At 51.7% G+C, this 15,602-nt stretch overlaps 47 non-coding genes and 21 pseudogenes across 47 annotated transcripts; all 68 read left to right on the top strand.

The window, feature by feature from the left end:
• Positions 1–72: 72 nt before the first annotated feature.
• Positions 73–191, top strand: LOC131142651 (5S ribosomal RNA). Its single transcript, XR_009132723.1, has one exon. It is a non-coding gene; the product is annotated as a 5S ribosomal RNA (ribosomal RNA).
• A 112-nt stretch (positions 192–303) lies between these two features.
• On the top strand, positions 304–422 carry LOC131099123 (5S ribosomal RNA). The gene has a single exon (XR_009117961.1). It is a non-coding gene; the product is annotated as a 5S ribosomal RNA (ribosomal RNA).
• Positions 423–534: 112 nt separating this feature from the next.
• LOC131099562 (5S ribosomal RNA) lies at positions 535–653 on the top strand. Its single transcript, XR_009118387.1, has one exon. It is a non-coding gene; the product is annotated as a 5S ribosomal RNA (ribosomal RNA).
• Positions 654–765: 112 nt separating this feature from the next.
• Positions 766–884, top strand: LOC131098563 (5S ribosomal RNA). The gene has a single exon (XR_009117430.1). It is a non-coding gene; the product is annotated as a 5S ribosomal RNA (ribosomal RNA).
• Positions 885–996: 112 nt separating this feature from the next.
• LOC131141207 (5S ribosomal RNA) lies at positions 997–1,105 on the top strand (annotated as a pseudogene).
• A 112-nt stretch (positions 1,106–1,217) lies between these two features.
• On the top strand, positions 1,218–1,336 carry LOC131099315 (5S ribosomal RNA). Its single transcript, XR_009118150.1, has one exon. It is a non-coding gene; the product is annotated as a 5S ribosomal RNA (ribosomal RNA).
• A 112-nt stretch (positions 1,337–1,448) lies between these two features.
• LOC131097727 (5S ribosomal RNA) lies at positions 1,449–1,567 on the top strand. Its single transcript, XR_009116621.1, has one exon. It is a non-coding gene; the product is annotated as a 5S ribosomal RNA (ribosomal RNA).
• A 112-nt stretch (positions 1,568–1,679) lies between these two features.
• LOC131141113 (5S ribosomal RNA) lies at positions 1,680–1,788 on the top strand (annotated as a pseudogene).
• A 112-nt stretch (positions 1,789–1,900) lies between these two features.
• LOC131097419 (5S ribosomal RNA) lies at positions 1,901–2,019 on the top strand. Its single transcript, XR_009116326.1, has one exon. It is a non-coding gene; the product is annotated as a 5S ribosomal RNA (ribosomal RNA).
• A 112-nt stretch (positions 2,020–2,131) lies between these two features.
• On the top strand, positions 2,132–2,240 carry LOC131141489 (5S ribosomal RNA; annotated as a pseudogene).
• A 112-nt stretch (positions 2,241–2,352) lies between these two features.
• LOC131100002 (5S ribosomal RNA) lies at positions 2,353–2,471 on the top strand. The gene has a single exon (XR_009118772.1). It is a non-coding gene; the product is annotated as a 5S ribosomal RNA (ribosomal RNA).
• Positions 2,472–2,584: 113 nt separating this feature from the next.
• LOC131099727 (5S ribosomal RNA) lies at positions 2,585–2,713 on the top strand (annotated as a pseudogene).
• Positions 2,714–2,825: 112 nt separating this feature from the next.
• Positions 2,826–2,944, top strand: LOC131097531 (5S ribosomal RNA). Its single transcript, XR_009116431.1, has one exon. It is a non-coding gene; the product is annotated as a 5S ribosomal RNA (ribosomal RNA).
• A 112-nt stretch (positions 2,945–3,056) lies between these two features.
• Positions 3,057–3,175, top strand: LOC131097785 (5S ribosomal RNA). The gene has a single exon (XR_009116678.1). It is a non-coding gene; the product is annotated as a 5S ribosomal RNA (ribosomal RNA).
• A 112-nt stretch (positions 3,176–3,287) lies between these two features.
• LOC131143076 (5S ribosomal RNA) lies at positions 3,288–3,406 on the top strand. Its single transcript, XR_009133131.1, has one exon. It is a non-coding gene; the product is annotated as a 5S ribosomal RNA (ribosomal RNA).
• Positions 3,407–3,518: 112 nt separating this feature from the next.
• Positions 3,519–3,637, top strand: LOC131099122 (5S ribosomal RNA). The gene has a single exon (XR_009117960.1). It is a non-coding gene; the product is annotated as a 5S ribosomal RNA (ribosomal RNA).
• A 112-nt stretch (positions 3,638–3,749) lies between these two features.
• Positions 3,750–3,868, top strand: LOC131099561 (5S ribosomal RNA). The gene has a single exon (XR_009118386.1). It is a non-coding gene; the product is annotated as a 5S ribosomal RNA (ribosomal RNA).
• Positions 3,869–3,980: 112 nt separating this feature from the next.
• On the top strand, positions 3,981–4,099 carry LOC131098561 (5S ribosomal RNA). The gene has a single exon (XR_009117428.1). It is a non-coding gene; the product is annotated as a 5S ribosomal RNA (ribosomal RNA).
• A 112-nt stretch (positions 4,100–4,211) lies between these two features.
• LOC131141205 (5S ribosomal RNA) lies at positions 4,212–4,320 on the top strand (annotated as a pseudogene).
• A 112-nt stretch (positions 4,321–4,432) lies between these two features.
• LOC131099314 (5S ribosomal RNA) lies at positions 4,433–4,551 on the top strand. The gene has a single exon (XR_009118149.1). It is a non-coding gene; the product is annotated as a 5S ribosomal RNA (ribosomal RNA).
• A 112-nt stretch (positions 4,552–4,663) lies between these two features.
• LOC131097726 (5S ribosomal RNA) lies at positions 4,664–4,782 on the top strand. The gene has a single exon (XR_009116620.1). It is a non-coding gene; the product is annotated as a 5S ribosomal RNA (ribosomal RNA).
• Positions 4,783–4,894: 112 nt separating this feature from the next.
• LOC131141112 (5S ribosomal RNA) lies at positions 4,895–5,003 on the top strand (annotated as a pseudogene).
• Positions 5,004–5,115: 112 nt separating this feature from the next.
• Positions 5,116–5,234, top strand: LOC131098206 (5S ribosomal RNA). The gene has a single exon (XR_009117082.1). It is a non-coding gene; the product is annotated as a 5S ribosomal RNA (ribosomal RNA).
• A 112-nt stretch (positions 5,235–5,346) lies between these two features.
• Positions 5,347–5,465, top strand: LOC131099121 (5S ribosomal RNA). The gene has a single exon (XR_009117959.1). It is a non-coding gene; the product is annotated as a 5S ribosomal RNA (ribosomal RNA).
• A 112-nt stretch (positions 5,466–5,577) lies between these two features.
• On the top strand, positions 5,578–5,696 carry LOC131099560 (5S ribosomal RNA). Its single transcript, XR_009118385.1, has one exon. It is a non-coding gene; the product is annotated as a 5S ribosomal RNA (ribosomal RNA).
• A 112-nt stretch (positions 5,697–5,808) lies between these two features.
• LOC131098560 (5S ribosomal RNA) lies at positions 5,809–5,927 on the top strand. The gene has a single exon (XR_009117427.1). It is a non-coding gene; the product is annotated as a 5S ribosomal RNA (ribosomal RNA).
• Positions 5,928–6,039: 112 nt separating this feature from the next.
• On the top strand, positions 6,040–6,148 carry LOC131141204 (5S ribosomal RNA; annotated as a pseudogene).
• Positions 6,149–6,260: 112 nt separating this feature from the next.
• LOC131099312 (5S ribosomal RNA) lies at positions 6,261–6,379 on the top strand. The gene has a single exon (XR_009118147.1). It is a non-coding gene; the product is annotated as a 5S ribosomal RNA (ribosomal RNA).
• A 112-nt stretch (positions 6,380–6,491) lies between these two features.
• On the top strand, positions 6,492–6,610 carry LOC131097725 (5S ribosomal RNA). The gene has a single exon (XR_009116619.1). It is a non-coding gene; the product is annotated as a 5S ribosomal RNA (ribosomal RNA).
• Positions 6,611–6,722: 112 nt separating this feature from the next.
• On the top strand, positions 6,723–6,831 carry LOC131141111 (5S ribosomal RNA; annotated as a pseudogene).
• A 112-nt stretch (positions 6,832–6,943) lies between these two features.
• On the top strand, positions 6,944–7,062 carry LOC131099394 (5S ribosomal RNA). The gene has a single exon (XR_009118228.1). It is a non-coding gene; the product is annotated as a 5S ribosomal RNA (ribosomal RNA).
• A 112-nt stretch (positions 7,063–7,174) lies between these two features.
• LOC131143018 (5S ribosomal RNA) lies at positions 7,175–7,293 on the top strand. Its single transcript, XR_009133074.1, has one exon. It is a non-coding gene; the product is annotated as a 5S ribosomal RNA (ribosomal RNA).
• Positions 7,294–7,405: 112 nt separating this feature from the next.
• On the top strand, positions 7,406–7,514 carry LOC131142130 (5S ribosomal RNA; annotated as a pseudogene).
• Positions 7,515–7,626: 112 nt separating this feature from the next.
• On the top strand, positions 7,627–7,745 carry LOC131097651 (5S ribosomal RNA). The gene has a single exon (XR_009116548.1). It is a non-coding gene; the product is annotated as a 5S ribosomal RNA (ribosomal RNA).
• A 112-nt stretch (positions 7,746–7,857) lies between these two features.
• Positions 7,858–7,966, top strand: LOC131142042 (5S ribosomal RNA; annotated as a pseudogene).
• A 112-nt stretch (positions 7,967–8,078) lies between these two features.
• Positions 8,079–8,197, top strand: LOC131097202 (5S ribosomal RNA). Its single transcript, XR_009116114.1, has one exon. It is a non-coding gene; the product is annotated as a 5S ribosomal RNA (ribosomal RNA).
• Positions 8,198–8,309: 112 nt separating this feature from the next.
• LOC131100113 (5S ribosomal RNA) lies at positions 8,310–8,428 on the top strand. Its single transcript, XR_009118879.1, has one exon. It is a non-coding gene; the product is annotated as a 5S ribosomal RNA (ribosomal RNA).
• A 112-nt stretch (positions 8,429–8,540) lies between these two features.
• Positions 8,541–8,649, top strand: LOC131100446 (5S ribosomal RNA; annotated as a pseudogene).
• Positions 8,650–8,761: 112 nt separating this feature from the next.
• LOC131098429 (5S ribosomal RNA) lies at positions 8,762–8,880 on the top strand. The gene has a single exon (XR_009117302.1). It is a non-coding gene; the product is annotated as a 5S ribosomal RNA (ribosomal RNA).
• Positions 8,881–8,993: 113 nt separating this feature from the next.
• On the top strand, positions 8,994–9,112 carry LOC131143364 (5S ribosomal RNA). The gene has a single exon (XR_009133413.1). It is a non-coding gene; the product is annotated as a 5S ribosomal RNA (ribosomal RNA).
• Positions 9,113–9,224: 112 nt separating this feature from the next.
• LOC131142369 (5S ribosomal RNA) lies at positions 9,225–9,333 on the top strand (annotated as a pseudogene).
• A 112-nt stretch (positions 9,334–9,445) lies between these two features.
• LOC131097724 (5S ribosomal RNA) lies at positions 9,446–9,564 on the top strand. The gene has a single exon (XR_009116618.1). It is a non-coding gene; the product is annotated as a 5S ribosomal RNA (ribosomal RNA).
• Positions 9,565–9,676: 112 nt separating this feature from the next.
• On the top strand, positions 9,677–9,785 carry LOC131141110 (5S ribosomal RNA; annotated as a pseudogene).
• Positions 9,786–9,897: 112 nt separating this feature from the next.
• Positions 9,898–10,016, top strand: LOC131097530 (5S ribosomal RNA). Its single transcript, XR_009116430.1, has one exon. It is a non-coding gene; the product is annotated as a 5S ribosomal RNA (ribosomal RNA).
• A 112-nt stretch (positions 10,017–10,128) lies between these two features.
• LOC131142750 (5S ribosomal RNA) lies at positions 10,129–10,247 on the top strand. Its single transcript, XR_009132817.1, has one exon. It is a non-coding gene; the product is annotated as a 5S ribosomal RNA (ribosomal RNA).
• Positions 10,248–10,359: 112 nt separating this feature from the next.
• Positions 10,360–10,478, top strand: LOC131142992 (5S ribosomal RNA). Its single transcript, XR_009133049.1, has one exon. It is a non-coding gene; the product is annotated as a 5S ribosomal RNA (ribosomal RNA).
• A 112-nt stretch (positions 10,479–10,590) lies between these two features.
• Positions 10,591–10,699, top strand: LOC131100445 (5S ribosomal RNA; annotated as a pseudogene).
• Positions 10,700–10,811: 112 nt separating this feature from the next.
• On the top strand, positions 10,812–10,930 carry LOC131100001 (5S ribosomal RNA). Its single transcript, XR_009118771.1, has one exon. It is a non-coding gene; the product is annotated as a 5S ribosomal RNA (ribosomal RNA).
• A 113-nt stretch (positions 10,931–11,043) lies between these two features.
• On the top strand, positions 11,044–11,172 carry LOC131099769 (5S ribosomal RNA; annotated as a pseudogene).
• A 112-nt stretch (positions 11,173–11,284) lies between these two features.
• LOC131097529 (5S ribosomal RNA) lies at positions 11,285–11,403 on the top strand. The gene has a single exon (XR_009116429.1). It is a non-coding gene; the product is annotated as a 5S ribosomal RNA (ribosomal RNA).
• A 112-nt stretch (positions 11,404–11,515) lies between these two features.
• LOC131142748 (5S ribosomal RNA) lies at positions 11,516–11,634 on the top strand. The gene has a single exon (XR_009132815.1). It is a non-coding gene; the product is annotated as a 5S ribosomal RNA (ribosomal RNA).
• A 112-nt stretch (positions 11,635–11,746) lies between these two features.
• Positions 11,747–11,865, top strand: LOC131142650 (5S ribosomal RNA). Its single transcript, XR_009132722.1, has one exon. It is a non-coding gene; the product is annotated as a 5S ribosomal RNA (ribosomal RNA).
• A 112-nt stretch (positions 11,866–11,977) lies between these two features.
• LOC131143075 (5S ribosomal RNA) lies at positions 11,978–12,096 on the top strand. Its single transcript, XR_009133130.1, has one exon. It is a non-coding gene; the product is annotated as a 5S ribosomal RNA (ribosomal RNA).
• A 112-nt stretch (positions 12,097–12,208) lies between these two features.
• On the top strand, positions 12,209–12,327 carry LOC131099559 (5S ribosomal RNA). Its single transcript, XR_009118384.1, has one exon. It is a non-coding gene; the product is annotated as a 5S ribosomal RNA (ribosomal RNA).
• Positions 12,328–12,439: 112 nt separating this feature from the next.
• Positions 12,440–12,558, top strand: LOC131099196 (5S ribosomal RNA). The gene has a single exon (XR_009118032.1). It is a non-coding gene; the product is annotated as a 5S ribosomal RNA (ribosomal RNA).
• A 112-nt stretch (positions 12,559–12,670) lies between these two features.
• Positions 12,671–12,779, top strand: LOC131141203 (5S ribosomal RNA; annotated as a pseudogene).
• Positions 12,780–12,891: 112 nt separating this feature from the next.
• LOC131099311 (5S ribosomal RNA) lies at positions 12,892–13,010 on the top strand. Its single transcript, XR_009118146.1, has one exon. It is a non-coding gene; the product is annotated as a 5S ribosomal RNA (ribosomal RNA).
• A 112-nt stretch (positions 13,011–13,122) lies between these two features.
• LOC131097418 (5S ribosomal RNA) lies at positions 13,123–13,241 on the top strand. Its single transcript, XR_009116325.1, has one exon. It is a non-coding gene; the product is annotated as a 5S ribosomal RNA (ribosomal RNA).
• Positions 13,242–13,353: 112 nt separating this feature from the next.
• LOC131100913 (5S ribosomal RNA) lies at positions 13,354–13,462 on the top strand (annotated as a pseudogene).
• Positions 13,463–13,574: 112 nt separating this feature from the next.
• LOC131100000 (5S ribosomal RNA) lies at positions 13,575–13,693 on the top strand. The gene has a single exon (XR_009118770.1). It is a non-coding gene; the product is annotated as a 5S ribosomal RNA (ribosomal RNA).
• Positions 13,694–13,806: 113 nt separating this feature from the next.
• LOC131099725 (5S ribosomal RNA) lies at positions 13,807–13,935 on the top strand (annotated as a pseudogene).
• Positions 13,936–14,047: 112 nt separating this feature from the next.
• Positions 14,048–14,166, top strand: LOC131097136 (5S ribosomal RNA). Its single transcript, XR_009116050.1, has one exon. It is a non-coding gene; the product is annotated as a 5S ribosomal RNA (ribosomal RNA).
• A 112-nt stretch (positions 14,167–14,278) lies between these two features.
• On the top strand, positions 14,279–14,387 carry LOC131141202 (5S ribosomal RNA; annotated as a pseudogene).
• A 112-nt stretch (positions 14,388–14,499) lies between these two features.
• LOC131099310 (5S ribosomal RNA) lies at positions 14,500–14,618 on the top strand. The gene has a single exon (XR_009118145.1). It is a non-coding gene; the product is annotated as a 5S ribosomal RNA (ribosomal RNA).
• Positions 14,619–14,730: 112 nt separating this feature from the next.
• Positions 14,731–14,849, top strand: LOC131097722 (5S ribosomal RNA). The gene has a single exon (XR_009116616.1). It is a non-coding gene; the product is annotated as a 5S ribosomal RNA (ribosomal RNA).
• Positions 14,850–14,961: 112 nt separating this feature from the next.
• LOC131141109 (5S ribosomal RNA) lies at positions 14,962–15,070 on the top strand (annotated as a pseudogene).
• Positions 15,071–15,182: 112 nt separating this feature from the next.
• Positions 15,183–15,301, top strand: LOC131097417 (5S ribosomal RNA). The gene has a single exon (XR_009116324.1). It is a non-coding gene; the product is annotated as a 5S ribosomal RNA (ribosomal RNA).
• Positions 15,302–15,413: 112 nt separating this feature from the next.
• On the top strand, positions 15,414–15,522 carry LOC131100910 (5S ribosomal RNA; annotated as a pseudogene).
• Positions 15,523–15,602: the final 80 nt, after the last annotated feature.

The following is a 15,602-nucleotide window of genomic DNA, read 5'->3' as shown; positions in this document are numbered from 1 at the left end:
TTTGACACTTTTTGCTGGAGTCTAGTTTGGCCTGCGTCGCCTTCAAATAAGATTTTTTCAGTTGCCCTTTAAGCTTACGGCCATACTACCCTGAAAACGCCCGATCTCGTCCGATCTCGGAAGCTAAGCAGGGGCTGGCCTGGTTAGTACTTGGATGGGAGACCGCCTGGGAATACCAGGTGCTGTAAGCTTTTTATGGTTTCTGCTCTTGCCTGACAGCAGAGGGCGCTGTTTGACACTTTTTGCTGGAGTTTAGTTTGGCCTGCGTCGCCTTCAAATAGGATCTTTTCAGTTGCCTTGGCAGCTTACAGCCATACTACCCTGAAAACGCCCGATCTCATCCGATCTCGGAAGCTAAGCAGGGGCGGGCCTGGTTAGTACTTGGATGGGAAACCGCCTAGGAATACCAGGTGCTCTAAGCTTTTTATGGTTTCTGCTTTTGCCTGAAAGCAGAGGGCGCTGTTTGACACTTTTTGTTGGAGTCTAGTTTGGCCTGCGTCGCCTTCAAATAGGATCTTTTCAGTTGCCCTGGCAGCTTACGGCCATACTACCCTGAAAACGCCCGATATCGTCCGATCTCGGAAGCTAAGCAGGGGCGGGCCTGGTTAGTACTTGGATGAGAGACCGCCTGGGAATACCAGGTGCTGTAAGCCTTTTATGGTTTCGGCTCTTGCCTGACAGCAGAGGGCGCTGTTTGACACTTTTTGCTGGAGTCTAGTTTGGCCTGCGTCGCCTTCAAATAGGATCTTTTCAGTTGATCTGGCAGCTTACGGTCATACTACCCTGAAAATGCCCGATCTCGTCCGATCTCGTAAGCTAAACAGGGGTGGGCCTGGTTAGTACTTGGATGGGAGACCGCCTGGGAATACCAGGTGCTGTAAGCCTTTTATGGTTTCTGCTCTTGCCTGACAGCAGAGGGCGCTGTTTGACACTTTTTGCTGGAGTCTAGTTTGGCCTGCGTCACCTTCAAATAGGATCTTTTCAGTTCACCTGGCAGCTTACGGCCATACTACCCTGAAAAAGCCCGATCTCGGAAGCTAAGCAGGGGCGGGCCTGGTTAGTACTTGGATGGGAGACCGCCTGGGAATACCAGGTGCTGTAAGCTTTTTATGGTTTCTGCTCTTGCCTGACAGCAAAGGGCGCTGTTTGACACTTTTTGCCAGAGTCTAGTTTGGCCTGCGTCGCCTTCAAATAGGATCTTTTCAGTTGATCTGGCAGCTTACGGCCATACTATCCTGAAAAAGCCCGATCTCGTCCGATCTCGGAAGCTAAGCAGGGGCGGGCCTGGTTAGTACTTGGATGGGAGACCGCCTGGAAATACCAGGTGCTGTAAGCTTTATATGGTTTCTGCTCTTGCCTGACAGCAGAGGGCGCTGTTTGACACTTTTTGCTGGAGTCTAGTTTGGCCTGCGTCGCCTTCAAATAGGATCTTTTCAGTTGATCTGGCAGCTTACGGTCATACTACCCTGAAAACGCCCGATCTCGTCCGATCTCGTAAGCTAAACAGGGGTGGGCCTGGTTAGTACTTGGATGGGAGACCGCCTGGGAATACCAGGTGCTGTAAGCCTTTTATGGTTTCTGCTCATGCCTGACAGCAGAGGGCGCTGTTTGACACTTTTTGCTGGAGTCTAGTTTGGCCTGCGTCGCCTTCAAATAGGATCTTTTCAGTTGACCTGGCAGCTTACGGCCATACTACCCTGAAAACGCCCGATCTCGGAAGCTAAGCAGGGGCGGGCCTGGTTAGTACTTGGATGGGAGACCGCCTGGGAATACCAGGTGCTATAAGCTTTTTATGGTTTCTGCTCTTGCCTGACAGCAAAGGGCGCTGTTTGACACTTTTTGCCAGAGTCTAGTTTGGCCTGCGTCACCTTCAAATAGGATCTTTTCAGTTGACCTGGCAGCTTACGGCCATACTACCCTGAAAACGCCCGATCTCGTCTGATCTCGGAAACTAAGCAGGGGCGGGCCTGGTTAGTACTTGGATGGGAGACCGCCTGGGAATACCAGGTGCTGTAAGCTTTTTATGGTTTCTGCTCTTGCCTGACAGCAGAGGGCGCTGTTTGACACTTTTTGCTGGAGTCTAGTTTGGCCTGCGTCACCTTCAAATAGGATCTTTTCAGTTCACCTGGCAGCTTACGGCCATACTACCCTGAAAACGCCCGATCTCAGAAGCTAAGCAGGGGCGGGCCTGGTTAGTACTTGGATGGGAGACCGCCTGGGAACACCAGGTGCTGTAAGCTTTTTATGGTTTCTGCTCTTGCCTGACAGCAAAGGGCGCTGTTTGACACTTTTTGCCAGAGTCTAGTTTGGCCTGCGTCACCTTCAAATAGGATCTTTTCAGTTGACCTGGCAGCTTACGGCCATACTACCCTGAAAACGCCAGATCTCGTCCGATCTTGGAAGCTGAGCAGGGGCGGGCCTGGTTAGTACTTGGATGGGAGACCGCCTGGGAATACCAGGTGCTGTAAGCTTTTTTATGGTTTCTGCTCTTGCCTGACAGCAGAGGGCGCTGTTTGACACTTTTTGCTGGAGTCTAGTTTGGCCTGCGTCACCTTCAAATAGGATCTTTTCAGTTGACCTGGCAGTTTACAGCCATACTACCCTGAAAACGCCCGATCTCGTCCGATCTCGTCCGATCTCGGAAGCTAAGCAGGGGCGGGCCTGGTTAGTACTTGGATGGGAGACCGCCTGGGAATACCAGGTGCTGTAAGCTTTTTATGGTTTCTGCTCTTGCCTGACAGCAGAGGGCGCTGTTTTACACTTTTTGCTGGAGTCTAGTTTGGCCTGCGTCGCCTTCAAATAAGATTTTTTCAGTTGCCCTTAAAGCTTACGGCCATACTACCCCGAAAACGCCCGATCTCGTCCGATCTCGGAAGCTAAGCAGGGGCTGGCCTGGTTAGTACTTGGATGGGAGACCGCCTGGGAATACCAGGTGCTGTAAGCTTTTTATGGTTTCTGCTCTTGCCTGACAGCAGAGGGCGCTGTTTGACACTTTTTGCTGGAGTCTAGTTTGGCCTGCGTCGCCTTCAAATAAGATTTTTTCAGTTGCCCTTAAAGCTTACGGCCATACTACCCTGAAAACGCCCGATCTCGTCCGATCTCGGAAGCAAAGCAGGGGCGGGCCTGGTTAGTACTTGGATGGGAGACCGCCTGGGAATACCAGGTGCTATAAGCTTTTTATGGTTTCTGCTCTTGCCTGACAGCAGAGGGCGCTGTTTGACACTTTTTGCTGGAGTCTAGTTTGGCCTGCGTCGCCTTCAAATAAGATTTTTTCAGTTGCCCTTTAAGCTTACGGCCATACTACCCTGAAAACGCCCGATCTCGTCCGATCTCGGAAGCTAAGCAGGGGCTGGCCTGGTTAGTACTTGGATGGGAGACCGCCTGGGAATACCAGGTGCTGTGAGCTTTTTATGGTTTCTGCTCTTGCCTGACAGCAGAGGGCGCTGTTTGACACTTTTTGCTGGAGTTTAGTTTGGCCTGCGTCGCCTTCAAATAGGATCTTTTCAGTTGCCTTGGCAGCTTACAGCCATACTACCCTGAAAACGCCCGATCTCATCCGATCTCGGAAGCTAAGCAGGGGCGGGCCTGGTTAGTACTTGGATGGGAAACCGCCTAGGAATACCAGGTGCTCTAAGCTTTTTATGGTTTCTGCTTTTGCCTGAAAGCAGAGGGCGCTGTTTGACACTTTTTGCTGGAGTCTAGTTTGGCCTGCGTCGCCTTCAAATAGGATCTTTTCAGTTGCCCTGGCAGCTTACGGCCATACTACCCTGAAAACGCCCGATATCGTCCGATCTCGGAAGCTAAGCAGGGGCGGGCCTGGTTAGTACTTGGATGAGAGACCGCCTGGGAATACCAGGTGCTGTAAGCCTTTTATGGTTTCGGCTCTTGCCTGACAGCAGAGGGCGCTGTTTGACACTTTTTGCTGGAGTCTAGTTTGGCCTGCGTCGCCTTCAAATAGGATCTTTTCAGTTGATCTGGCAGCTTACGGTCATACTACCCTGAAAATGCCCGATCTCGTCCGATCTCGTAAGCTAAACAGGGGTGGGCCTGGTTAGTACTTGGATGGGAGACCGCCTGGGAATACCAGGTGCTGTAAGCCTTTTATGGTTTCTGCTCTTGCCTGACAGCAGAGGGCGCTGTTTGACACTTTTTGCTGGAGTCTAGTTTGGCCTGCGTCACCTTCAAATAGGATCTTTTCAGTTCACCTGGCAGCTTACGGCCATACTACCCTGAAAAAGCCCGATCTCGGAAGCTAAGCAGGGGCGGGCCTGGTTAGTACTTGGATGGGAGACCGCCTGGGAATACCAGGTGCTGTAAGCTTTTTATGGTTTCTGCTCTTGCCTGACAGCAAAGGGCGCTGTTTGACACTTTTTGCCAGAGTCTAGTTTGGCCTGCGTCGCCTTCAAATAGGATCTTTTCAGTTGATCTGGCAGCTTACGGCCATACTATCCTGAAAAAGCCCGATCTCGTCCGATCTCGGAAGCTAAGCAGGGGCGGGCCTGGTTAGTACTTGGATGGGAGACCGCCTGGAAATACCAGGTGCTGTAAGCTTTATATGGTTTCTGCTCTTGCCTGACAGCAGAGGGCGCTGTTTGACACTTTTTGCTGGAGTCTAGTTTGGCCTGCGTCGCCTTCAAATAGGATCTTTTCAGTTGATCTGGCAGCTTACGGTCATACTACCCTGAAAACGCCCGATCTCGTCCGATCTCGTAAGCTAAACAGGGGTGGGCCTGGTTAGTACTTGGATGGGAGACCGCCTGGGAATACCAGGTGCTGTAAGCCTTTTATGGTTTCTGCTCATGCCTGACAGCAGAGGGCGCTGTTTGACACTTTTTGCTGGAGTCTAGTTTGGCCTGCGTCGCCTTCAAATAGGATCTTTTCAGTTGACCTGGCAGCTTACGGCCATACTACCCTGAAAACGCCCGATCTCGGAAGCTAAGCAGGGGCGGGCCTGGTTAGTACTTGGATGGGAGACCGCCTGGGAATACCAGGTGCTATAAGCTTTTTATGGTTTCTGCTCTTGCCTGACAGCAAAGGGCGCTGTTTGACACTTTTTGCCAGAGTCTAGTTTGGCCTGCGTCACCTTCAAATAGGATCTTTTCAGTTGACCTGGCAGCTTACGGCCATACTACCCTGAAAACGCCCGATCTCGTCTGATCTCGGAAACTAAGCAGGGGCGGGCCTGGTTAGTACTTGGATGGGAGACCGCCTGGGAATACCAGGTGCTGTGAGCTTTTTATGGTTTCTGCTCTTGCCTGACAGCAGAGGGCGCTGTTTGACACTTTTTGCTGGAGTTTAGTTTGGCCTGCGTCGCCTTCAAATAGGATCTTTTCAGTTGCCTTGGCAGCTTACAGCCATACTACCCTGAAAACGCCCGATCTCATCCGATCTCGGAAGCTAAGCAGGGGCGGGCCTGGTTAGTACTTGGATGGGAAACCGCCTAGGAATACCAGGTGCTCTAAGCTTTTTATGGTTTCTGCTTTTGCCTGAAAGCAGAGGGCGCTGTTTGACACTTTTTGCTGGAGTCTAGTTTGGCCTGCGTCGCCTTCAAATAGGATCTTTTCAGTTGCCCTGGCAGCTTACGGCCATACTACCCTGAAAACGCCCGATATCGTCCGATCTCGGAAGCTAAGCAGGGGCGGGCCTGGTTAGTACTTGGATGAGAGACCGCCTGGGAATACCAGGTGCTGTAAGCCTTTTATGGTTTCGGCTCTTGCCTGACAGCAGAGGGCGCTGTTTGACACTTTTTGCTGGAGTCTAGTTTGGCCTGCGTCGCCTTCAAATAGGATCTTTTCAGTTGATCTGGCAGCTTACGGTCATACTACCCTGAAAATGCCCGATCTCGTCCGATCTCGTAAGCTAAACAGGGGTGGGCCTGGTTAGTACTTGGATGGGAGACCGCCTGGGAATACCAGGTGCTGTAAGCCTTTTATGGTTTCTGCTCTTGCCTGACAGCAGAGGGCGCTGTTTGACACTTTTTGCTGGAGTCTAGTTTGGCCTGCGTCACCTTCAAATAGGATCTTTTCAGTTCACCTGGCAGCTTACGGCCATACTACCCTGAAAAAGCCCGATCTCGGAAGCTAAGCAGGGGCGGGCCTGGTTAGTACTTGGATGGGAGACCGCCTGGGAATACCAGGTGCTGTAAGCTTTTTATGGTTTCTGCTCTTGCCTGACAGCAAAGGGCGCTGTTTGACACTTTTTGCCAGAGTCTAGTTTGGCCTGCGTCGCCTTCAAATAGGATCTTTTCAGTTGATCTGGCAGCTTACGGCCATACTATCCTGAAAAAGCCCGATCTCGTCCGATCTCGGAAGCTAAGCAGGGGCGGGCCTGGTTAGTACTTGGATGGGAGACCGCCTGGAAATACCAGGTGCTGTAAGCTTTATATGGTTTCTGCTCTTGCCTGACAGCAGAGGGCGCTGTTTGACACTTTTTGCTGGAGTCTAGTTTGGCCTGCGTCGCCTTCAAATAGGATCTTTTCAGTTGATCTGGCAGCTTACGGTCATACTACCCTGAAAACGCCCGATCTCGTCCGATCTCGTAAGCTAAACAGGGGTGGGCCTGGTTAGTACTTGGATGGGAGACCGCCTGGGAATACCAGGTGCTGTAAGCCTTTTATGGTTTCTGCTCATGCCTGACAGCAGAGGGCGCTGTTTGACACTTTTTGCTGGAGTCTAGTTTGGCCTGCGTCGCCTTCAAATAGGATCTTTTCAGTTGACCTGGCAGCTTACGGCCATACTACCCTGAAAACGCCCGATCTCGGAAGCTAAGCAGGGGCGGGCCTGGTTAGTACTTGGATGGGAGACCGCCTGGGAATACCAGGTGCTATAAGCTTTTTATGGTTTCTGCTCTTGCCTGACAGCAAAGGGCGCTGTTTGACACTTTTTGCCAGAGTCTAGTTTGGCCTGCGTCACCTTCAAATAGGATCTTTTCAGTTGACCTGGCAGCTTACGGCCATACTACCCTGAAAACGCCCGATCTCGTCTGATCTCGGAAACTAAGCAGGGGCGGGCCTGGTTAGTACTTGGATGGGAGACCGCCTGGGAATACCAGGTCCTGTAAGCTTTTTATGGTTTCTGCTCTTGCCTGACAGCAGAGGGCGCTGTTTGACACTTTTTGCTGGAGTCTAGTTTGGCCTGCGTCACCTTCAAATAGGATCTTTTCAGGTGACCTGGCAGCTTACGGCCATACTACCCTTAAAACGCCTGATCTCGTCCGATCTCGGAAGCTAAGCAGGGGAGGGCCTGGTTAGTACTTGGATGGGAGACCGCCTGGGAATACCAGGTGCTGTAAGCTTTTTATGGTTTCTGCTCTTGCCTGACAGCAGAGGGCGCTGTTTGACACTTTTTGCTGGAGTCTAGTTTGGCCTGCGTCACCTTCAAATAGGATCTTTTCAGTTCACCTGGCAGCTTACGGCCATACTACCCTGAAATCGCCCGATCTCGGAAGCTAAGCAGGGGCGGGCCTGGGTAGTACTTGGATGGGAGACAGCCTGGGAATACCAGGTGCTGTAAGCTTTTTATGGTTTCTGCTCTTGCCTGACAGCAAAGGGCGCTGTTTGACACTTTTTGCCAGAGTCTAGTTTGGCCTGCGTCGCCTTCAAATAGGATCTTTTCAGTTGATCTTGCAGCTTACGGCCATACTATCCTGAAAAAGCCCGATCTCGTCCGATCTCGGAAGCTAAGCAGGGGCGGGCCTGGTTAGTACTTGGATGGGAGACCGCCTGGGAATACCAGGTGCTGTAAGCCTTTTATGGTTTCTGCTCATGCCTGACAGCAGAGGGCGCTGTTTGACACTTTTTGCTGGAGTCTAGTTTGGCCTGCGTCGCCTTCAAATAGGATCTTTTCAGTTGACCTGGCAGCTTACGGCCAAACTACCCTGAAAACGCCCGATCTCGGACGCTAAGCAGGGGCGGGCCTGGTTAGTACTTGGATGGGAGACCGTCTGGGAATACCAGGTGCTGTAAGCTTTTTATGGTTTCTGCTCTTGCCTGACAGCAAAGGGCGCTGTTTGACACTTTTTGCCAGCGTCTAGTTTGGCCTGCGTCACCTTCAAATAGGATCTTTTCAGTTGACCTGGCAGCTTACGGCCATACTACCCTGAAAACGCCCGATCTCGTCAGATCTCGGAAGCTAAGCAGGGGCGGGCCTGGTTAGTACTTGGATGGGAGACCGCCTGGGAATACCAGGTGCTGAAAGCTTTTTATGGTTTCTGCTCTTGCCTGACAGCAGAGGGCGCTGTTTGACACTTTTTGCTGGAGTCTAGTTTGGCCTGCGTCACCTTCAAATAGGATCTTTTCAGTTGACCTGGCAGCTTACGGACATACTACCCTTAAAACGCCTGATCTCGTCCGATCTCGGAAGGTAAGCAGGGGCTGGCCTGGTTAGTACTTGGATGGGAGACCGCCTGGGAATACCAGGTGCTGTAAGCTTTTTATGGTTTCTGCTCTTGCCTGACAGCAGAGGGCGCTGTTTGACACTTTTTGCTGGAGTCTAGTTTGGCCTGCGTCACCTTCAAATAGGATCTTTTCATTTCACCTGGCAGCTTACGGCCATACTACCCTGAAAACGCCCGATCTCGGAAGCTAAGCAGGGGCGGGCCTGGTTAGTACTTGGATGGGAGACCGCCTGGGAATACCAGGTGCTGTAAGCTTTTTATGGTTTCTGCTCTTGCCTGACAGCAAAGGGCGCTGTTTGACACTTTTTGCCAGAGTCTAGTTTGGCCTGCGTCACCTTCAAATAGGATCTTTTCAGTTGACCTGGCAGCTTACGGCCATACTACCCTGAAAACGCCAGATCTCGTCCGATCTTGGAAGCTAAGCAGGGGCGGGCCTGGTTAGTACTTGGATGGGAGACCGCCTGGGAATACCAGGTGCTGTAAGCTTTTTTATGGTTTCTGCTCTTGCCTGACAGCAGAGGGCGCTGTTTGACACTTTTTGCTGGAGTCTAGTTTGGCCTGCGTCACCTTCAAATAGGATCTTTTCAGTTGACCTGGCAGCTTACGGCCATACTACCCTTAAAACGCCTGATCTCGTCCGATCTCGGAAGCTAAGCAGGGGCGGGCCTGGTTAGTACTTGGATGGGAGACCGCCTGGGAATACCAGGTGCTGTAAGCTTTTGATGGTTTCTGCTCTTGCCTGACAGCAAAGGGCGCTGTTTGACACTTTTTGCCAGAGTCTAGTTTGGCCTGCGTCGCCTTCAAATAGGATCTTTTCAGTTGATCTTGCAGCTTACGGCCATACTATCCTGAAAAAGCCCGATCTCGGAAGCTAAGCAGGGGCGGGCCTGGTTAGTACTTGGATGGGAGACCGCCTGGGAATACCAGGTGCTGTAAGATTTATATGGTTTCTGCTCTTGCCTGACAGCAGAGGGCGCTGTTTGACACTTTTTGCTGGAGTCTAGTTTGGCCTGCGTCGCCTTCAAATAGGATCTTTTCAGTTGATCTGGCAGCTTACGGTCATACTACCCTGAAAACGCCCGATCTCGTCCGATCTCGTAAGCTAAACAGGGGTGGGCCTGGTTAGTACTTGGATGGGAGACCGCCTGGGAATACCAGGTGCTGTAAGCCTTTTATGGTTTCTGCTCATGCCTGACAGCAGAGGGCGCTGTTTGACACTTTTTGCTGGAGTCTAGTTTGGCCTGCGTCGCCTTCAAATAGGATCTTTTCAGTTGACCTGGCAGCTTACGGCCATACTACCCTGAAAACGCCCGATCTCGGAAGCTAAGCAGGGGCGGGCCTGGTTAGTACTTGGATGGGAGACCGCCTGGGAATACCAGGTGCTATAAGCTTTTTATGGTTTCTGCTCTTGCCTGACAGCAAAGGGCGCTGTTTGACACTTTTTGCCAGAGTCTAGTTTGGCCTGCGTCACCTTCAAATAGGATCTTTTCAGTTGCCCTTAAAGCTTACGGCCATACTACCCCGAAAACGCCCGATCTCGTCCGATCTCGGAAGCTAAGCAGGGGCTGGCCTGGTTAGTACTTGGATGGGAGACCGCCTGGGAATACCAGGTGCTGTAAGCTTTTTATGGTTTCTGCTCTTGCCTGACAGCAGAGGGCGCTGTTTGACACTTTTTGCTGGAGTCTAGTTTGGCCTGCGTCGCCTTCAAATAAGATTTTTTCAGTTGCCCTTAAAGCTTACGGCCATACTACCCTGAAAACGCCCGATCTCGTCCGATCTCGGAAGCAAAGCAGGGGCGGGCCTGGTTAGTACTTGGATGGGAGACCGCCTGGGAATACCAGGTGCTGTAAGCTTTTTATGGTTTCTGCTCTTGCCTGACAGCAGAGGGCGCTGTTTGACACTTTTTGCTGGAGTCTAGTTTGGCCTGCGTCGCCTTCAAATAAGATTTTTTCAGTTGCCCTTTAAGCTTACGGCCATACTACCCTGAAAACGCCCGATCTCGTCCGATCTCGGAAGCTAAGCAGGGGCGGGCCTGGTTAGTACTTGGATGGGAGACCGCCTGGGAATACCAGGTGCTGTAAGCTTTTTATGGTTTCTGCTCTTGCCTGACAGCAGAGGGCGCTGTTTGACACTTTTTGCTGGAGTCTAGTTTGGCCTGCGTCACCTTCAAATAGGATCTTTTCAGTTCACCTGGCAGCTTACGGCCATACTACCCTGAAAACGCCCGATCTCGGAAGCTAAGCAGGGGCGGGCCTGGTTAGTACTTGGATGGGAGACCGCCTGGGAATACCAGGTGCTGTAAGCTTTTTATGGTTTCTGCTCTTGCCTGACAGCAAAGGGCGCTGTTTGACACTTTTTGCCAGAGTCTAGTTTGGCCTGCGTCACCTTCAAATAGGATCTTTTCAGTTGACCTGGCAGCTTACGGCCATACTACCCTGAAAACGCCAGATCTCGTCCGATCTTGGAAGCTGAGCAGGGGCGGGCCTGGTTAGTACTTGGATGGGAGACCGCCTGGGAATACCAGGTGCTGTAAGCTTTTTTATGGTTTCTGCTCTTGCCTGACAGCAGAGGGCGCTGTTTCACACTTTTTGCTGGAGTCCAGTTTGGCCTGCGTCACCTTCAAATAGGATCTTTTCAGTTGACCTGGCAGTTTACAGCCATACTACCCTGAAAACGCCCGATCTCGTCCAATCTCGTCCGATCTCGGAAGCTAAGCAGGGGCGGGCCTGGTTAGTACTTGGATGGGAGACCGCCTGGGAATACCAGGTGCTGTAAGCTTTTTATGGTTTCTGCTCTTGCCTGACAGCAGAGGGCGCTGTTTTACACTTTTTGCTGGAGTCTAGTTTGGCCTGCGTCGCCTTCAAATAAGATTTTTTCAGTTGCCCTTAAAGCTTACGGCCATACTACCCCGAAAACGCCCGATCTCGTCCGATCTCGGAAGCTAAGCAGGGGCTGGCCTGGTTAGTACTTGGATGGGAGACCGCCTGGGAATACCAGGTGCTGTAAGCTTTTTATGGTTTCTGCTCTTGCCTGACAGCAGAGGGCGCTGTTTGACACTTTTTGCTGGAGTCTAGTTTGGCCTGCGTCGCCTTCAAATAAGATTTTTTCAGTTGCCCTTAAAGCTTACGGCCATACTACCCTGAAAACGCCCGATCTCGTCCGATCTCGGAAGCAAAGCAGGGGCGGGCCTGGTTAGTACTTGGATGGGAGACCGCCTGGGAATACCAGGTGCTGTAAGCTTTTTATGGTTTCTGCTCTTGCCTGACAGCAGAGGGCGCTGTTTGACACTTTTTGCTGGAGTCTAGTTTGGCCTGCGTCGCCTTCAAATAAGATTTTTTCAGTTGCCCTTTAAGCTTACGGCCATACTACCCTGAAAACGCCCGATCTCGTCCGATCTCGGAAGCTAAGCAGGGGCTGGCCTGGTTAGTACTTGGATGGGAGACCGCCTGGGAATACCAGGTGCTGTAAGCTTTTTATGGTTTCTGCTCTTGCCTGACAGTAGAGGGCGCTGTTTGACACTTTTTGCTGGAGTTTAGTTTGGCCTGCGTCGCCTTCAAATAAGATTTTTTCAGTTGCCCTTTAAGCTTACGGCCATACTACCCTGAAAACGCCCGATCTCGTCCGATCTCGGAAGCTAAGCAGGGGCTGGCCTGGTTAGTACTTGGATGGGAGACCGCCTGGGAATACCAGGTGCTGTGAGCTTTTTATGGTTTCTGCTCTTGCCTGACAGCAGAGGGCGCTGTTTGACACTTTTTGCTGGAGTTTAGTTTGGCCTGCGTCGCCTTCAAATAGGATCTTTTCAGTTGCCCTGGCAGCTTACGGCCATACTACCCTGAAAACGCCCGATATCGTCCGATCTCGGAAGCTAAGCAGGGGCGGGCCTGGTTAGTACTTGGATGAGAGACCGCCTGGGAATACCAGGTGCTGTAAGCCTTTTATGGTTTCGGCTCTTGCCTGACAGCAGAGGGCGCTGTTTGACACTTTTTGCTGGAGTCTAGTTTGGCCTGCGTCGCCTTCAAATAGGATCTTTTCAGTTGATCTGGCAGCTTACGGTCATACTACCCTGAAAATGCCCGATCTCGTCCGATCTCGTAAGGTAAACAGGGGTGGGCCTGGTTAGTACTTGGATGGGAGACCGCCTGGGAATACCAGGTGCTGTAAGCCTTTTATGGTTTCTGCTCTTGCCTGACAGCAGAGGGCGCTGTTTGACACTTTTTGCTGGAGTCTAGTTTGGCCTGCGTCACCTTCAAATAGGATCTTTTCAGTTCACCTGGCAGCTTACGGCCATACTACCCTGAAAAAGCCCGATCTCGGAAGCTAAGCAGGGGCGGGCCTGGTTAGTACTTGGATGGGAGACCGCCTGGGAATACCAGGTGCTGTAAGCTTTTTATGGTTTCTGCTCTTGCCTGACAGCAAAGGGCGCTGTTTGACACTTTTTGCCAGAGTCTAGTTTGGCCTGCGTCGCCTTCAAATAGGATCTTTTCAGTTGATCTGGCAGCTTACGGCCATACTATCCTGAAAAAGCCCGATCTCGTCCGATCTCGGAAGCTAAGCAGGGGCGGGCCTGGTTAGTACTTGGATGGGAGACCGCCTGGAAATACCAGGTGCTGTAAGCTTTATATGGTTTCTGCTCTTGCCTGACAGCAGAGGGCGCTGTTTGACACTTTTTGCCAGAGTCTAGTTTGGCCTGCGTCACCTTCAAATAGGATCTTTTCAGTTGACCTGGCAGCTTACGGCCATACTACCCTGAAAACGCCCGATCTCGTCTGATCTCGGAAACTAAGCAGGGGCGGGCCTGGTTAGTACTTGGATGGGAGACCGCCTGGGAATACCAGGTGCTGTAAGCTTTTTATGGTTTCTGCTCTTGCCTGACAGCAGAGGGCGCTGTTTGACACTTTTTGCTGGAGTCTAGTTTGGCCTGCGTCACCTTCAAATAGGATCTTTTCAGTTCACCTGGCAGCTTACGGCCATACTACCCTGAAAACGCCCGATCTCGGAAGCTAAGCAGGGGCGGGCCTGGTTAGTACTTGGATGGGAGACCGCCTGGGAACACCAGGTGCTGTAAGCTTTTTATGGTTTCTGCTCTTGCCTGACAGCAAAGGGCGCTGTTTGACACTTTTTGCCAGAGTCTAGTTTGGCCTGCGTCACCTTCAAATAGGATCTTTTCAGTTGACCTGGCAGCTTACGGCCATACTACCCTGAAAACGCCAGATCTCGTCCGATCTTGGAAGCTGAGCAGGGGCGGGCCTGGTTAGTACTTGGATGGGAGACCGCCTGGGAATACCAGGTGCTGTAAGCTTTTTTATGGTTTCTGCTCTTGCCTGACAGCAGAGGGCGCTGTTTGACACTTTTTGCTGGAGTCTAGTTTGGCCTGCGTCACCTTCAAATAGGATCTTTTCAGTTGACCTGGCAGTTTACAGCCATACTACCCTGAAAACGCCCGATCTCGTCCGATCTCGTCCGATCTCGGAAGCTAAGCAGGGGCGGGCCTGGTTAGTACTTGGATGGGAGACCGCCTGGGAATACCAGGTGCTGTAAGCTTTTTATGGTTTCTGCTCTTGCCTGACAGCAGAGGGCGCTGTTTTACACTTTTTGCTGGAGTCTAGTTTGGCCTGCGTCGCCTTCAAATAAGATTTTTTCAGTTGCCCTTAAAGCTTACGGCCATACTACCCCGAAAACGCCCGATCTCGTCCGATCTCGGAAGCTAAGCAGGGGCTGGCCTGGTTAGTACTTGGATGGGAGACCGCCTGGGAATACCAGGTGCTGTAAGCCTTTTATGGTTTCTGCTCTTGCCTGACAGCAGAGGGCGCTGTTTGACACTTTTTGCTGGAGTCTAGTTTGGCCTGCGTCACCTTCAAATAGGATCTTTTCAGTTCACCTGGCAGCTTACGGCCATACTACCCTGAAAAAGCCCGATCTCGGAAGCTAAGCAGGGGCGGGCCTGGTTAGTACTTGGATGGGAGACCGCCTGGGAATACCAGGTGCTGTAAGCTTTTTATGGTTTCTGCTCTTGCCTGACAGCAAAGGGCGCTGTTTGACACTTTTTGCCAGAGTCTAGTTTGGCCTGCGTCGCCTTCAAATAGGATCTTTTCAGTTGATCTGGCAGCTTACGGCCATACTATCCTGAAAAAGCCCGATCTCGTCCGATCTCGGAAGCTAAGCAGGGGCGGGCCTGGTTAGTACTTGGATGGGAGACCGCCTGGAAATACCAGGTGCTGTAAGCTTTATATGGTTTCTGCTCTTGCCTGACAGCAGAGGGCGCTGTTTGACACTTTTTGCTGGAGTCTAGTTTGGCCTGCGTCGCCTTCAAATAGGATCTTTTCAGTTGATCTGGCAGCTTACGGTCATACTACCCTGAAAACGCCCGATCTCGTCCGATCTCGTAAGCTAAACAGGGGTGGGCCTGGTTAGTACTTGGATGGGAGACCGCCTGGGAATACCAGGTGCTGTAAGCCTTTTATGGTTTCTGCTCATGCCTGACAGCAGAGGGCGCTGTTTGACACTTTTTGCTGGAGTCTAGTTTGGCCTGCGTCGCCTTCAAATAGGATCTTTTCAGTTGACCTGGCAGCTTACGGCCATACTACCCTGAAAACGCCCGATCTCGGAAGCTAAGCAGGGGCGGGCCTGGTTAGTACTTGGATGGGAGACCGCCTGGGAATACCAGGTGCTATAAGCTTTTTATGGTTTCTGCTCTTGCCTGACAGCAAAGGGCGCTGTTTGACACTTTTTGCCAGAGTCTAGTTTGGCCTGCGTCACCTTCAAATAGGATCTTTTCAGTTGACCTGGCAGCTTACGGCCATACTACCCTGAAAACGCCCGATCTCGTCTGATCTCGGAAACTAAGCAGGGGCGGGCCTGGTTAGTACTTGGATGGGAGACCGCCTGGGAATACCAGGTGCTGTAAGCTTTTTATGGTTTCTGCTCTTGCCTGACAGCAGAGGGCGCTGTTTGACACTTTTTGCTGGAGTCTAGTTTGGCCTGCGTCACCTTCAAATAGGATCTTTTCAGTTCACCTGGCAGCTTACGGCCATACTACCCTGAAAACGCCCGATCTCGGAAGCTAAGCAGGGGCGGGCCTGGTTAGTACTTGGATGGGAGACCGCCTGGGAACACCAGGTGCTGTAAGCTTTTTATGGTTTCTGCTCTTGCCTGACAGCAAAGGGCGCTGTTTGACACTTTTTGCCAGAGTCTAGTTTGGCCTGCGTCAC

Source organism: Doryrhamphus excisus, chromosome 13 (assembly GCF_030265055.1).
Source record: "Doryrhamphus excisus isolate RoL2022-K1 chromosome 13, RoL_Dexc_1.0, whole genome shotgun sequence".
NCBI lineage: Eukaryota > Metazoa > Chordata > Actinopteri > Syngnathiformes > Syngnathidae > Doryrhamphus > Doryrhamphus excisus.
The sequence above is the reverse complement of the archived record's forward strand: the minus strand, read 5'-3'. Positions and strand labels throughout refer to the sequence as shown.